The sequence below is a fragment of the Rhagoletis zephyria genome, unplaced genomic scaffold (assembly GCF_001687245.7).
Source record: "Rhagoletis zephyria isolate East Lansing unplaced genomic scaffold, Rhagoletis_zephyria_1.1 Rzeph_scaffold_00124, whole genome shotgun sequence".
NCBI classification, from domain to species: Eukaryota; Metazoa; Arthropoda; class Insecta; order Diptera; family Tephritidae; genus Rhagoletis; species Rhagoletis zephyria.
Genome location: NW_016157208.1, coordinates 107,699 through 122,488, shown reverse-complemented (window position 1 = coordinate 122,488; position 14,790 = coordinate 107,699).

Here is a 14,790-nt window from a genome sequence, read left to right as displayed (position 1 = left end):
TGGTGAGTTAATCATATATTAAGTACACTGGGACGATGACAATAAGAGATAATCTTTTGATTATAATTAAACATCGACTGAGAAATCGGCTGTCAGTATTTCAAACTTAAGATGACTACTGCTATGGTGCAATGTAAGTTCTAAAAATTTGGAAAAGGTGCAAACTACCGACACTTGGATATGATATATGTAGCTTTACTTTGATTTTTGATGTTCGACTACCTGTAATTTTACTTGCATATACTCATTTAACACTATTAAATTTCATTCGTACTCGAAAATTCGTTTAGCGATAATTCGGTAATATACCTTTTAGTCAACATTTTAATGTGAATGTTGTATTTAATAAGCACACCATCTAAATAAGTTTTAAATTCGTAGCCTGAAATATGCAAACAGATTCTGACTCAAGCTCGTCTTCTACTAAAACTGAATGGGCTACACATTTTTTTTTTTTAATTTTCTCGATTTCATAAATATTATAGAAAGTTTTAGACTTCAACTCACATGTCTTTTGTTATAGAACTAACTATATTTTTATAAAAAATTTAAATTATATAAGGAAAGAAAAAATTTTCAAAACCTGTCAAGACATTTTACTACTATTTTCGTGAGCACAGCTGTACATATACTATGTCTCCATTAAAAGATCTACCTATTAAGATTTAATAAATCTAGTTGCTAAATCTTAACCGTCTCCATTGCCACAACGAGATATGTTTGACGTTCACATTTTGAAATATTTGACATTTGATTATGTATGTTTTTATAAATACAGTTGCGGACATTGAAATACACACAAAACGGTAAATAGCAACATTTGCTGAAAGAAAAATTTTTAAAATTCGGTAATGGTTTGGGGAAATAAACTCTCTTCTTCATAAGCAGAAAATCCAATCGTAGGCCTTTGGCATATCATGAAGACCTAGCTAGCAAAAATGACTGCCAATGCATTTCTTGAGTCGAATTGAGTTCTAGAGCATTTTTTGTGCAATGTTATCGAAGCAGAACCATTTTCTGAATTTTCTAAATTTTATGTCGTAGCGCGTAAAAGATTTATAGGAAGCGAATAAGACTCTGCATTATATTATCATAAAACATATTTTCTGAATTTTTAGTTTTTAAAATAATATATTCTTGATTTATTAAAACAAAAGTTATGTAAATACTAATAATTTGGATTTAAAACTAACCAAAATATAAAAACAGCCCTAAGAATACGAAAATGCATGTTTTTTAATCGGCTGGATTTCAATGTCCGCAACTGTATATTGAAAATACAAATGTCATTTGACTTATGGCATGTGAATATGTGGATGCCACACCTAACAAATTATATTTATTGATCAATATTATTGAAGATTTAACGAAGTTTTAACTTAAATCTACTGCCTTTCGAGATTTAATTTTATATGACAAATCTCGAAAGATTTAACGTTAAATCTCGTCAGAGGGCTAAATCTTCATTAAATCTCGCAATGGAGACATAGCCATACATACGTAATACCTTTGATTTGTTTTAAAGTAATGAAATTTTATATTGATAATACTATATGTATTTAAAAGTCTATTAGTTATTATTTGTTAAATTAATGCGCTGTTATTTGGTTGCTATATTGTTAATAATAAAAAATACGCTTACAAATTAACTGATTTTTATGGCTTTGTACTGATTTTTGATCCCAACTGTACTGATTATGTCACTATAATATCTGGCCACCCTAGCCTGTGCCAATCGGTAACTTTTTTCTCCATGGTGAGACGGGGTGAAAAAATTTGCTATGGTGTACAAATAAATTGAATTTTGCTGTGCCAAATGCAAAGTAAAATTTTGACAGTTGAAAAACCAAACAAACGCTAGAGCGAAAGCTCTATTTTTGCGTGTTCCTGAAATTGTTAAAATTTATATTTGATTTATAACTTGTAAATAACGTTCGCTTTTTTTGTGCTTCTTAGCTTTCATTTCCACGTTCACAAGCAATATTTTGTGAATACATGTTTATAAAATGACAAAATTTTACCTAGCTCCACGAGCTAGGTAAAATTCTGACGTTCGTACTCACCACGATAAATGTCAAATTTTTACTTTGATCCGTCAAAATTTCCTCTTTTCTATCAATTGGCACAGGCCCTAATGCAAAACTTTAATTGAAGATAAAACTCAAAACAATATTCTCTGTGTTATACATATGCCGCGAACAGGAACGGCAACTTTTGTTTGTTCCATGCCATGGCGGAATTATACCAGGTGAAGTAATTTTAGAGTGAGAAGAAAGATTTTGACTCTACCTTAGTGGAAAATATGCCTATAAAATTTGACTGTAAGGCAGTCGAATGTCACAAAATAAAGTGAGAAAGCTGTTTTATTACTTCACCTGTTTATTGCGCCATGGTTCCATGCAAACATTTTAAGATTTTCCAGCAATGTTTTCAACATATTAAAAGGCTGCAGATAAAATTCATACAAAAGCGTTATTAAAGACGACTCTTTTCCTATATTTTGTTAGACTTTTCATAAGTAAAAATATTTTGTGAATATTACTTTCTTCATATGAATTATATCACATTTTTTGTTTAATTGTACTTTTGGAATAAACAAAGTTTCTTTTCCTTCTGCCAGTAAACTGTTTTTGTTACAAATAGTATAAATAAGCAATGGGAAATAAGGAAATATTTGTTTTATTTCCACCCTTTGTTGGAAATAAAGCAAAGTTCAGATTTTGGTATTATTTCCCATTTAAAAGTGAAATAAAGCAAATTTTGCGTTATTGGCGTTTGGGTTATTTCACGGATGCGGATGTTTAAAAGCTAACATCCGCGGATGCGAATGCGAATGCGGATGTCATGTATTTTTAAGAAATAATTTGGATGGGTAAATTAGGTGATTTAGGTAAATAAAAAATGGAAGGGTTAACAATTTTTAATAATCTGCCTTATCCTGAGTTTTGCCTAAAAAAAAAAATCACCCGAAAATTTGTATTCCGCCCATAGTAAATATGTACAAGAAAACCAAAAGTGAAAAGTGAACCGGTTCGGGGAAAACTAACCTCATGATTAGACTGACCCCCTTATTCTAGAACCCGAATTTTGCACATGCTGCAACACTTGCAGCATTGCCAGCTATCAGTTGTTTTTCGAAGATAGCTGAATGAAGGAAAACAAAGTGGAAAGGAATTAAAAAAAAACACTCATCATGTGCTTGTTTATTGTAGAATTGGTTAATTTTACATATTTTCAGGAAAATTATGGATTCTGATGTATTTGCAATTATAGCAGCAGAATAAGCGGACGCTATGGCAATGTATTCACATAATTATGCTGAGCTGTCGGGCATAGTAACCATGGGCGCATCTATGTCAGCTTCTGGTTGAATTGTTGAACCACAAGCCAGAACTCCTATGCCTGAAGCTCTGGTTCTCAATCCAGTCAATGCAATAACAGCTTCATCCAAGCCATTGAAAACATGCATTTTCTTAGGTCCACCACCTGTTGCGCTTGCTTCTGCCTTCGGCCGCGCTTAAGCCCTGTATGCAGCTCTCAAGAAAACGGTCAAGAAAAAATTTCCATTATTTCGTGTGTTCCTTGGACACAATTTTGACATTTTTGATACTTCACAGCTTGTTGCCTCACTCTTTCCTCAAGAAATAATGGAACGGGCATATATTTCTGTTGCAAACCCGGGTTGCCTTGTGCGCTTTTTTCACAAAAAACTTTAGAAAACCGTAGTAGAAAGCGTAGTAAATTTCTTAAGAACTGCGTACTGCCTTAAGAAAATTTGACTCAAGAAAATTTCTTAGCGATTTCTTGTACGTCATTTTATATGGAGTTTTTGCTTTTCTTGAGAGCTGCATACAGGCCTTTAGGGATTATAACCCTTAATAAGTAGAATTCTCCTTTCTGTATTGCGGGGAAGAGGGGCTTCCGCATAACAAAGGTATACAACATTTCTTGTGAATATCACTCCGGCTACGCCATCCACAGTATTTTTGCGCAGAACCCACGTCGAAATTTGCAAAAAAGTGCATATTGCAAACCGAATTTGTTGATAAGCTAGTGGTAGGGAATTTGAAACACTTACCTTAAATAAAATGTGAATCCTTTGCTTACACGTGTATGCTAAAGTTTTTGGATTCGGGCTATGCGTTTGGACACAACAACCGAAAATCATTGTACAAATAACTAAACCGGACCCAAGTTTCTCGATAAGGGGCAACAAAGATTCTTTTTTGCTCGTTTACATAAAGCAGTGGATAAAAATATACATATATGCGAAAGGCAAATTTATCTGTTTAAATGAACACCACCAATATTTCTTCCAAACACACATCGCCTCCGACACAGAATTGTTTTCGTACAAAATTACGCAAAAAAGCTTACTCGTTCGTTTTTAGGCATGCCATTGTTACGAATTTCGAAAGTTCGAAAATACGATTCGGATTGCAGCATACTTTTTCTAAGATTCGTAGCAAAATCCGAATACGAAAGAGTTGCAGAATAGGGGAATTGGAACATTGTACTTAATAAAAACTTTTGGAAGGGTCGTAAATCAAACCTGCGCCTCTATATAACTACTCGCTCGAGGGACAAACTTGAAAAACTTGAAAATTGGAAAAATTGTAAATTCTTTTCGATTGACACTGCACCAGTTAAGGGGAATTTCAGTTTTATTTATTTATTGTTTTTGCGGTGCAATAATTACTTTTTGAGAATTTCATCGGGGCTGCAAACGTCGGATGTATCCTCCTGACTTTCATCTTCACAATCTAGCATCATGACACAATCGTTTTTTAAACACCGTTTTTTCGAAAGAATTCTTCATTCTCATTCTTTTGGTTGTATCGGAATTTGTCGCTCATCAGCGTTTTTCGATTTTAGTTTTTGTAACTCATTTTCTTCTGTGACTGGTTAGATATACGTCTGTGCACTTGTACAATATTCTAGGGACCGAAAATAACAGTTATTTTTTCCGCGTTAAATTTGGTCTAATATTTTTTATTCCGAAATAACCGTCCTATCCGGATAATAAAGAAACCGCTTATCCAAATTAAACAAATTTGGTATCATATGAAAGAGGACAGAAAATGCTTTTAAACAGAAATAACGAATGAAGGTTACAACCTCTATTTATATTTTTTTATAGCTTAATACTAAAGAAATTCATGTAAATACATACCTGACCCAATGTTTGTTCTATGGTAATTAATTAACAGTTTTTATTGAAATATTATTCAATAGGTGACTTTGCTTGTTTAGACATTTCAGTTTTAAAGCTATTTAAGTCCTCTTTCATTGGATACCAAACTTGTTTAATTTGGATAAGCGGTTTGTTTATTATCCGGAAAGTACTTTTATTTCGGAATAAAAAATATTTGGTCAAGTTTAATTCGTAAAAAAAATAACTGTAATTTTCGGTCCCTTCAATACTCGCATTCGCAAAAGATCCGCAAAATTAATGCGGAGGCTCCGCGGTTGCGAATGCGAATATTCGCAACAACCCTGACAGGTTTACAAAAAAAAAAGCTTATGCATATTAAACCAAACCTATATAACCCTATGTTATTCGATACGCTGAATGCGAGTCCGAAGTCCGTTACCACGTCAAGTTCGTGGTCAGTTGAAGGTCAAGTAGGGAAAAATTCATTGAATAAACCTGAAAATTCATATACATAAGGTTTTACATTCGCTGAACCCGAATCCGAGGTCCGTTTAACTCCATAATGTCAGCTTCGAGGTCATTTGAAGGTCAAATAGGACATACAATTTATTCAATAAAAATTTAAAAAAAAAATTGTTTTTGTTGTCACTGAAACCCTTGATTCCTCAAGGTCATCCCAAGGTCAAATGCCGATGAAATTTATTGAATTTTCAGGTTTATTCAATGAAATTTTCCCTACTTGACCTTCAAATGGCCACGAACCTGACGTGATGGAGGGTAACGGACCTCGTATTCGCATTCAGCATGTCGAATAAAGCAGTGTTTGCATTATTCAACTTTGCGTTCAACAATTGCGTTCAACTCAACGCAGGGTTGCACGAAAAAAAAGTTGAATGGCTAAATGTTGGCTGGCGACCAACTTTGTTGAAAGCGATTAGTTGAAAGGCCATTCAACCAAAAGTTGAATGCAAAGTTGAACAATGCAAACACACTTTAACATAGGGATATATAGGGTTGGTTTAATATGCATACACTTTTTTTTTTGTTAACCTGTGTTATTTAAAAAAATCAATTGTTTTTGATTTTCTTTACATAATACCTTTACATAGCAAACATTTGAACCTGTCTAATAAAACCAAAATGGGTACGATACGATTAGTACAACCAAAGATATTGAATTCTGAATATAGATACGTTCGGTAAATAATCGTAAATTATCGAAAATTAAGACCTTCATATGTCTGAAAATAATTTTAACATAATGAGTTTTCGATACAAGTAAGTATAACCTTATTTAGTGTATACAACTTTTAAAAAAGTTTAAGCCGAAACTAAAATGTGAAGTCAAATTGGGTGTACGACTTGGAAAAGAACGACCCGTGTGTACATACATATGTGCACTGCATTTGCATTTCAGTCGAGCCATTATTACTACAGCCTGCGGTTGTGTGCAATTAGATCGCTTTAATTGAGTTCATTGTCTGTGGAATAGTATTTGTATCGCTTCGTGGGTTGACAAGTCATCTTTATGTGGATATACATATGTATATAAATACGTATACGTAGTATATAAATATACATATGCCATTATTATACCTACATATGTAAATACGAAGATCAATTTACCGATTCCAATTTTTTAGTTCAGTAGTGATCTATCATAAAAAAGTGACGCTTTTTTAGCTTTATTTTTTTGTTGCGGATAAGGAATAGAATGGAATAGTAGTATATATACTAGACTGGTTACAAAAATCTATTACTTATTTTTTCCCAAACATCACTTGTGAAACATATTTGGGGCAGTGAAAAAGACACCTGTCAAAAGCGCAGTTCTTAATATAAGGTTTATAGCCCGAACACAATGGAAACGATGAGCTACGGACCACAGCTATCAAATTATTTTAACACGTACTCTTATGTAGATAATTATTTGGGCGACGACCGGGCTACGCGGGGACTGTGGTTGTGGCCAGATTAGATCTATTTCTATTTTTCCAACGACAGATAAGGTTCTTCCTCTTCTTTTATGCCAAACTCATGATGTCGCTGCCGCGTTCAAAAAAATCATGTCGTCATCGACAAAGCGTTTAGATAATGAAGATAATAAATTGGAAGCTATGGCCCGTAGCTCGTCGCTTTCAATGTGTTCAGAACTTTCGAGTTCGCCCATAGTGAATTTTTATTTTCCAATATGTATGCACCGAGGACCTCAGCGATATCAGCTTTGCGAGGCCTCGATCAACATTTAACTCAATAAGCAGTATTATACACTAGTGTGGTTCCGTAACCGGAAGTCCACACATGTTGGGAAACTTTTTGATTTTCAATCACCAGGGAACGACCGGCCGTTCGGAAACAAGCCAATGGTAGAAGGCAAACCCCCAGCAAGGGGTAGTACCCTGTGCTTTGGACCCGTCGTTTAAAACACACTTCAATGAAAACAACAACATTGGAGTACAATGGGGTATAGTCTTCATTCTGGGTTGAAGTTACGTTTGCACGGTTATAGTCAATCCCGACTCTTGCGTCGCAGTAATCAATCACAGGGGAGCCTTGGATCACAGCAGAAAGAGGGAAAGCTCCGGGCCACTCGAACTTATTCGGCCTAAGGGCTCAATGAAGTCTGCAGCTTCCGTTCACCAGTAGGAGCGTCTGTCTGGGAGCAAGCGGCTTGCTTTACAAACGTGAATTTGGTTGCGAAACCACCCCCGTCCCAGCAATGGTTTGTAAGCTGGGTTTGAGATCCGCCACATAAAAACCACTTACAGTGAAGAAATATAGCAAAGCCTCGGATGATACCCCCCTTTTTGATGACGACCATAGCGCGCGTTTAAAGTTAAGACTACGATTTAAGGACATGCACCAGGAATATCCGGAACCGGAGGGTGGATTGTCCTCGGGAGGACAAAAGCTGATATCACCGCCAGCGGGAAACGAGAAACCAAATCAAACATGTTGGGATAGGCGTAAGGCATGCTTTCAGAGTTTTAGACGTACGTACACGCCGAGGGCCAAACATCTACTCGGACGGCCTCTGTGCAGCAAAAAAAGGTGCGCCCAACAATGCAAGGAAAGCTTAACGCCGAAATGATGCAATTTCAACTGACAGTGAATTTATTCGCCACTCGATTCTCACCCCTGCTCTCTGAGAGCTTCTTCTTCTTTGGATCTGTAACCGCCTAAGCGATTTTGGCCGAGTTCAACAAAACGTCAGTCCCTCCTCTTCTGTGCCAACTGGCGCCGATTAGAAATGCGAAGGGAAGCCAAGTCCTTCTTCACTTGGTCTTTCCATCGAAGTGGGTCCCTCCCTCTTTCTCTGCTACCACCAGCGGGTTCCGAGTTGAATAATTTCAGAGCTGGAGTGTCGAAGTCGATTCGAACGACATGGCCAAGCCAGCGGAGTCGCTGTATTTTATTTTGTCCATGGCGTTGTAAAGCTCATACGGCTCACCGTTCCATCGTCTGCGGTACTGCGGTAAATGGCCCGCAAAATCTTTCTCTCGAATACTCCAAAAACCGCCTCATCGGATGTTGTCATTGTCCATGCTTCTACGCCATATACCAGCACGGGCATGATGAGTGACTTATATAGAGTGGTTTTCGTACGTCGAGAGAGGACTTTACTTCTCAACTGCCTCCTCAGTCCAAAGTAGCACATGTTGGCGTTGGATTTCGATGCTGACATTACTATCGGTGCTAATTCTGGTTCCCAAATAAACGAAATCCCCTATTTTTTCGAAATTATAACTGTCCACAGTGGCGAACTGTGCCTTAGACGGTCCCAAGCCCGGGTTGAGAAAACAGGAGGGAAGACAGGGGGCTTTGGTATTTTCAGGGTACGGGATTGACAACCCCGTCTACCCCAGTTAAAGGCTACCAGTGCTGAGTCGGTGGAGGCTCAACTGGCAGAAGAGTCTACGGCTTTCGAAAGTCATATCGAAGACTTTAAAATGGTGCCACGGGGAACAGATGCCCCCGGAGTGAGTTCGACGGCGAGACGAGCAAAACTGGCGACACAAGAAAGGCTTGCAAGGCTGGCGTAAAGGCAACACGACTAGGAAAGGGTGAAAATAAGTTGGATGAAAGTTGAAATCGAAGGAAATGTAGAAACTGTTGGAAACCGTTGGAAAAGTTGTTCGCAAGTTGAGCAATTCGATCTGTTGGTGTCACCTCTCCTGGAGAATGTGGAGGGTGCCCACGAGCGAGGCGAGTAGGACGTGTGAAATGAGCAAGACGGAGCAAGATGGTGAATGTGTGTCGAGCAACTCGATCGGTTGAAAGTTGAGCGAGTGGTGTCACCTCTCCTGGAGAATGTGGAGGGTGCCCACGAGCGAGGCGAGTAGACGTGTGAGACGAGCAAGACGGAGTATGATGGTATAAAGTGTGCATGTTGAAATGGAGATGAATGTGGAGTGTAGTAGTCGTGTAAGTCGTTCTAGTGTGGGCTGAGTCAGTTAAGTGGGTCACGGTGAGTTGAGCCAGTCGAGCAAATCTCACCGGCGAGCATTACTCCGGTCTGTTCATGGGTACGGCCCATTTGGGGAGTATCGTGGTGGATGTGGTTTAATACCTAAATGCGGGTAGAACCAGCAATGGTTCAATGGGGAGTTGCATTGCAACCGGATGTCGTGATCCAGAGAACGTCAGAGGTTTAGGTAGGCCTCGTCCCTACCAAGGTGGCAAGTGTGTCTACCACATACTGCCAATTGGTACTGAAGTGCTTGCAGTTCAGGGCAGTGATTAATGCAAAAATTAATCCGTCCTGCTAAATGCGGGCACCGTGATTATAGTCTATTGGCAGGTAATCACGTAAAGCCTACATGCATCTGTCCACAGTGGCGTGGGTGCCAAAGCGCGATTGTGCTGGTTGTTTGATGACAGGAAATACTTCGTCTTGTCCGCGTTTACCACCAGACTCATTCCCTTTGCTATTTTATTTTATTTTTGGTTTTTTTTGTCGGAACCAGGCACAGAACAACGCGTGCAGAAAACAACACGCAGACTTCATGCCGTCCATTATACTACTTTCATGTCCTTTTTAATCTATTTTAAATCTGCACGATTTACGAATAAACTTAAGCAGATTGTTGGGTGTCAAAGAGCTCAGGTGTTCGTCACATCGGGTCCAAATGCCTCATACCTAATTCTTGGAAATGCGTGGTAGAAGCACAAAAAGTGTTCCTTCGTCTCATCCTCTTCAAAGCAGGATGGGCAAATGGAGTTATCATGTACCCCTATCACAATCAGATGATGATAGATGATTTGTGTCGATCCTATTCTCGCGAGTCTTTTCCAAGATATGCCGTATTTGAATACCTAACCTATGGTGGATTTGCCAGGGGGTGAAATAACACAAACGGAAATAACGCAAATTTGTTTTGTTTCCCAATTGAATGTGAAATAACACAAATTTGCTTTATTTCATTTCTCGTTGAGCAATAAGACCAACTTTTAAATTTGAAATAAATCAAAATAGTGCACATAGATTGCAGTTACATTTGGTAAAAAGTAATACATGAACAAGTTAAATGGACGGATTTGTAAGTATACAAATTTGAAAGTTCGACGTTCGCGCTCGCGTCCCTTCCTTTCGCAATTATGCACTGGTGGAATTTTGACCCCTTTAGAAAAATGAATAATAATAAAATGACACCAGTTCACTTCTGGAACTGCTTTTTAATTTCCAAGTAATGGGAATTATTGCGTATGGTGCTATTGCATGCACCCCACCGTTGCACATTAGGTCAAATGATTACTTTTTCTGTGCGAAATTAATAGCAGCTAAAATATTGCATTATTTTAATGTAAAAAGATGGAAAACGTTAAAACAAGTGTAAAGGCAGTAAATAAAATGTTAAACAGACTTGGCTTTCGTAAAACAGACTTTACTGTTTTTTTGTATGTTCAAATGATGAGTATATGTTTTAGGTAGTACTCAAAAATATTGTCCAATTAGCTTGGTTTTGACACAAGTTATTTTCTTACCATACTCCACCCCCTCCCCTTTAAAATGAGTTAAATAATAAAATAAGTATGGTCACATATATGTACATAAATGGTTTCTTCTAGCGATTAGTTATGGCATTATCGAAGTCCCTAAATTAAGAAAAGAAAAATATTTACTACATGTCTTCATAAACCACTTCATTTTCAGTTGAGGTTTCAGTATTTTCAAATTCTCCACCGATATTATCTATTTATATTTAGATTACAAATGCCGCTTTGTGACACATTTACCAAAAATCGCTGGTAACTTCCTGAAAAGAATACGAATGTTTATCAAACATATTTGTTAAAAGAATGTTTAAAGTTCTATTCACTTTGAGTAAAAAAAATTCGAAATTTCAGTCCGTGAGTATTCTCAAGGATTTGCCTTTTTGCGAAGGCGCTAGTGTATTTGTAACATAGCCTTGTCCACGCTACAGGAGATGAAATGTAATCCAAATTGAGCCAGCTATTTTTCTTTTTGCTATCACATACTTCCATTTTCACTACTTATCACCATTAAAAGGGATTATTTATCCCCAAAAAATGTTGGAGATGGCTAAAATTTCGGAAAAAGCGATAGCGAAAGTTAGAATCCGGCTGATGGTCGATACAGTTGGCTTTTTGATTTCGAAAAGAACCTCATCAGCAAGAAACGCTATGTTTTCAGATCTAAATATTTTAGCATCCTTCCAAATTGTTTCCCATAATTTTCATATTTATTTGATAAATAATTGCAAAAAATACGCGTTTTTTCTTCTAAGAGTTTCATGGAACTTTCGCAAATATCAGTAGCACCAAACTTTTTTTCAACATGGTTGACAACCGAAAAAGGCTTTTCTTTTTTCGAACATCCAATCAGCCAAACTTCAAACAACTTGCCTTTTGTGATAGCATGATAGCCCAGAAAAAACCGTTTTTCTTGAAAACGGCTAAAAACGGCAAGTTAAGTAAAATAAATTGAACTCATTACATCTTAGTTTATCCATTTCCGATTCCATTTTGTTTGCCGAAAGTTAACCAAATTGTTAAAGCTTACATAAAATCATAAATGGATATAAATCAGAAAATTTTTGAGGTTATGCAAATAAGTCAGTTTTTTGCAGACAAATGATAAAAAGTCACTTTTTTAAATTGGGACGTAGGTTCTCTCTTAGATATAGTTTTGTTTCCCATTTAAAATTTTCCTTTAGTTATTCGAACTTTACAAAAACCATGCACTTGAAATTTACAAAATAAACCGGTTGCGCAAACAACGTATCAATCACGTTTTGAAAGTGTAACTTTGGCTTATTGCTGTATAACGGTGTTTTTTTATTTTACAAACACTAAGTGAAGTTTCTGTTATTTTGGACTATTCTCTACAGAATGGCAACAAAAAATAATGTAAAACTGCCTTTACGAAATTGGACTTTCGCACAGCCAAATGTATCATTTGACCTAATGTGCCATGGTGCAATTATGGCAGGTCAAGTAATATTAGAGTTAGAAGAAAGATTTTGACAATACCTTATTTGAAAATTTGCCTATAAAATGTGACTATAAGACAGCAGAAAATAAAGCGAGAAAGCTGTTCTATGACTTCACCTGGTTAGTGCGCCATCCATCCCACCTGTTTGTATACGTTCAAATTTAGAAGTCTGAGAGTAGATAAAATTTTACATATTTTTACATCACTATTTCGTACCACATGTTCGCTTCGTCTTCGTATACGAAATCCATAGTTCAGATATAGTGAAGTAAGTGATGATAATGGAGAAATTTTAGCTGAAGATAAAACTCAAAACAATATTCTCTGTGTTATATGCTGCGAACAGGAACGGCGACTTTAGTTTGTTCCATGTCATGGCGGAATTATACCAGGTGAAGTAATCAGAGCGAGAAGAAAGATTTTGACACTCTTCTTCTTCTTTATTGGCGCTGTAACCACCTAATAACGTGTTCTGACCGACAACGAAAACACTTTGAAAACGAGTTTTGGGATTGTGGGCTGAAGGCTGTTCACACCGGCTCTTAGTTTTTTCGTTGACATTTCTTACATCTTTCGTTTACAGTTTTGCTACACAAAAAGAAAACCAAACTACTTTTTCTTCATTTTCTTTTCATTTACAACCTCTTAATTTCATTCTTATTTTACTTAGGCCAAACAAATAATAATAAATCCGAAATGGCGCATCAAAGATGAGAAAATATGACTTCCACTTCGATAAATAATCGAAAAAAAAACAAGTGAAGACACCGATTGGAATGAGTGGAACGTGAGTTTTCAAGTAGTTTTCAGCGAAAACTGGCTTTCGTTTGACAGATTTTACATGGACGAAAACACAAGTTTTAGATCCAAACCAGTTTTAGCAACGAAAACATGTTTTCGATGTCGGTCAGAACATGGTATAAGCGATTTTAGCCGAGTCCAAAACGGCACGCCAGTCATTTCTCTTCTGTGCTAACTGACGCCAATTGGAAATGCCATGTGAAGAAGAAAAAATACTTCCAAGTAAAAGTATCGATACTAAAGGTTATTCGAGCTGGCCAATCTCAAATTTCTTTTTACGCTAGTAAAGCTTGTTAAATTTGTTATCATTTTTTAGTACGTTTTCATGAAAACCTTAAAATTTTTCCTGATAGAATTAGTCTTGATAAGTTCTGATTTTAAAATTTTAACATTAGTCATTGTAAATACATTATACCCCGCTAATTGCACTTCAAAAATTGCACAATTTTTAGTTCAATTAACCGGGGAATCAATTTTTAATTGAACAGTTCGTTCATTGGACTAAATTGGACAACCTAATCCATTAAAAGAGAATGCATGTGTGCATTTTAAATCATTAATAAAGAATACAAATTATTATTTTTCATACGTAAGTGTGTTTAATTGTCCTCACATTTTCATTTTCATTTCATTTCATTTCATTTATTATAAAATATAACATTAGCACAATAAGATCCCAATGATCTTTTATAGTACAACTGTAACTTATAATAAAGAATTACAATATGTTAATGTTTAAAATTAAGTAATATATAAGTCAAAAACAGGAACAACAAAAACTTACAAAACTCTATAGAGAATCACAGGTGGAGCATAAGGAAAAACATAAGAATAATGTATTGATTACCCTATACCTAACTAGAGCCTCAGAGGAAAGGGTGTAACTTTGGATATGAAATAGCATTTTAACGAAAATAATAATACAAAACACTCTCAAAGTTGCTTATGTTCAAACTATTACGAATATGAGATGGAATCGAGTTCCAGGTGCGAATAGCATTAACAAAAAATAGTCTTGCAGATGTTAGATAATTATAGTTGGGAACGATCAATTCCGTTAGGCGCGCAGATTTCGGGAAAGACAATTTTTCAAACAGAGATATTAGTTATAAACAAGTAAGAAAGTCTAAGTTTGGGCGGAGCCGAACATTAAATACCCGGCGCAAGTATTAAATATATGTTTTTTCACCCTTCCGAAACCTTCCGCTAGATGGTAAGCCGAGGTGTATCAATTTTGAGTAAATTAGCGTCCTTCAATTTCGAAATATTGAAGTTTCAAGCATTTCTTAAATTTACCGTTATATGAGAATCGGCCGTTATTTTAGTCCGATTTCAATAATTTTCAACGTTTTGCTTACACGTGGCAAGTACAATAACC